Here is a 2756-nt window from a genome sequence, read left to right as displayed (position 1 = left end):
CACTGTCCAATCTCGTGGAGACTGAGTTGTATCCACATGACATATGTCCAGGATGACCTTCCCATTATCTTATTCTGTCTTCCTAATAGTCATGACTATTCAGTCCATTCTCATACTCTGCATTTTCATAAATAATAAAAGTAGCCAACAATTCTTCAGCCATGCAAATTGTTAATTGTTCCTTCTACATTCAAAATTTTTAATATTTATTTTATTGAGATGTATTTGACCTATACATTATTTTCATTTCAGGTATAATATACTGATATAGTGATATTATACACCAAGAAATTATCACCAAAATAAATCCATTTAACATGTATCTCTCTAGTGTTCATTTTAAAAGCACACATACACAAATTGGAACAATATAGAAGAGACTAGTATAGCCCCTGTATGACTATGACATTCAAATTCATGAAGTGTTGCATACTTTTTAATGAAGACATACACTAGAAGCAACTTAAGTACAGGATTTGGGCACTTTGGTGGTAGTATGCTGTAGGTAACTGTACATCAAAACCATTGAGGGTTAATGTTACTTTAAACTTGTCTCCTAAACTATAATCCTAAACTATACTTAAAAAATTCTTCTCTATGTATAGTTAGAATTTGGGGATAGGCATCTCCCAAACCAGTGTTGATGAGGCCCTGAAGCCCTACAAATTATTTTGGGGATATTTTATTTCTTTAAAAAAGCTTTTGAACTTTTGATTAAGATGACATTAGATTTTACGATTCTGGAGGTAGTATGAACATCTTTATAATCTTCTAATCCACCAACAGAGTCGTTTTCCACTTAATTGTGTCTTCAGTTAACTTCATCACATATCTCATTTCTTTATTAAAGTTCTTTCTTCTTTGCCTTCTAAGTTCTTCACAATAAAATTACAACAACATTTTGAGCCTGTCTAGAGATCTGTTTTATGCATTTACTTTCCCCCTGAATATCCTATTCCTGTAATGAGATGTCAGTTCTGTTCCTCAGTTGCTATTTATCCCTTTACTGTCCAACAGGAAATTTTGTTGACCTTTCTTATATGATCTTGATTTACACTGTCTTTGTGACTTTATACTATTTTTATTTCTTTCTGTCAAAAGGTTTTAGAAAAGTTTGAAAAAAAAACTATTTAGTCTTTAATATTTAAACAGAACTCTCAGAAATGTTAGAGAATAGCTTTATTTACTGATTATATAACAGTCTTACTTTCCTTTACTTTTTTCCAGATTTAAGCACAATTTTTCAATTAGACTACCTAGGAAAAGAATTTTAGTATTGGCCATGTATTTTTATTATGCAACAAAAATGTTCTTTTCTATGTAAGAGATGAGATGCTATAGACTAGTGATACTTTTATATGTTTTAGTAACTGAATAAATATTAATATCAATTAATTAATGTAATTAGTGGGTTTGTTCAACAGTGGAAAAACCTTTTATAAAATTTATTAAGGCAATTCAAATGCTATTATTTTCAGGAAAAATTTTAGAGTGATTGATCATAATAAAAATGCAGTGAGCATTGGAGAGATGGTATATTAGGTAAAGTGCTTAACTGGCATCTGGCCAACCCTGATTCAATCTCTGGAACTGTGTATGGTCTTCTTAGCCCTCCTTAGCCCTGCAAGGAATGAACCCCTGAGGACAGAAGAGCCAGGAGTAAGCCTGAGCACAGAAGAACCAGAGTATACTAAGTGTGACTTATTTGACTTTGGGCATAGCTAAGTGTGGTTCCAAAACCCAAAGTACATGGAGGTGGAGCTAGAGAGATAGTACAGTAAGGTAGATAAGATACTTGTCTTATACATCCCCACCTGAGCTTGATCCTTGGCATTCCATATCCATATCCCTAAGCTTCTCCAGGAATGATTCTTGAACACAGGAGTAAGCTCTGAGCATTGCCATCTGTGACCCCAAAACTTTAAAAACTGCATTGAGGGCCAGGAGGATAGCTCAGAGATAAGAGTACATAATTGCATGTACACAGAACTGAGTTTGATCCCTACATCTCTTTGTTCCACAAGTACCACTGGATGTAATGCTGGTAGCCACAGCACTCTGAGCAGTACCACATTTCTAAGCCCAATATTTAACTGTCATAGCCAAGCATCACGGAATGGGCACTCAGCACTGTTTTAAAGGCCACTCCAATTTAAAGAAAAAGGAAATGTTATTGAGTCACTTAAGTGTTTAAAGAAATGGATGTGCATATTATTAATTCATAGTAATACTTGTATATAACAGTTTCAAAGTAATGACCTTTTAAAGATTAGATTATTCATCTCAAAATCAAAACACCAAGTAATTCTGATTTCAGACTGACTATTTTGTTTTTTTGGTGGAGGGAGGCACACCTGGTGTTGCTCAGGGTTTACTCCTGGCTTTGCACTCAGGAACTACTTCTGGCAGTGCTTTGGAAACCATATGGATGCCAGGAATAGAACCTGGGTAAACAGACATCCTACCCACTGTACTATCTCCTCAGATCCAAGACTTAATTATTTATGCTATCTATAGTTTAATATATTCCATGCAGCTGATAATAAAATACTTGTTTATCTCTATATGTGCAACTTTATGGCAGTACTTTTCCCAACACTTACTTTCAATATGAAATATCTAATACCTTTATGGTTTATGAATACCTTTATGAATACCTATTAATAGCAGCCAAGGTACTGCATATATATACATATATTTTTTTAATTGCTCAAAGAGGGGTTGAGTGATAGCACAGTGGGTAGGGCATTTGCCTT

At 34.1% G+C, this 2756-nt stretch overlaps 1 non-coding gene across 1 annotated transcript; it reads left to right on the top strand.

Moving 5' to 3' along the window:
* The first annotated feature begins 330 nt into the window (after positions 1–330).
* On the top strand, positions 331–437 carry LOC126007607 (U6 spliceosomal RNA). Its single transcript, XR_007495134.1, has one exon. It is a non-coding gene; the product is annotated as a U6 spliceosomal RNA (small nuclear RNA).
* Positions 438–2756: the final 2319 nt, after the last annotated feature.

The sequence above is a fragment of the Suncus etruscus genome, chromosome 4 (assembly GCF_024139225.1).
Source record: "Suncus etruscus isolate mSunEtr1 chromosome 4, mSunEtr1.pri.cur, whole genome shotgun sequence".
NCBI classification, from domain to species: Eukaryota; Metazoa; Chordata; class Mammalia; order Eulipotyphla; family Soricidae; genus Suncus; species Suncus etruscus.
Note: the sequence above shows the minus strand (reverse complement) of the source record. Positions and strands in the feature narration are given on the sequence as shown.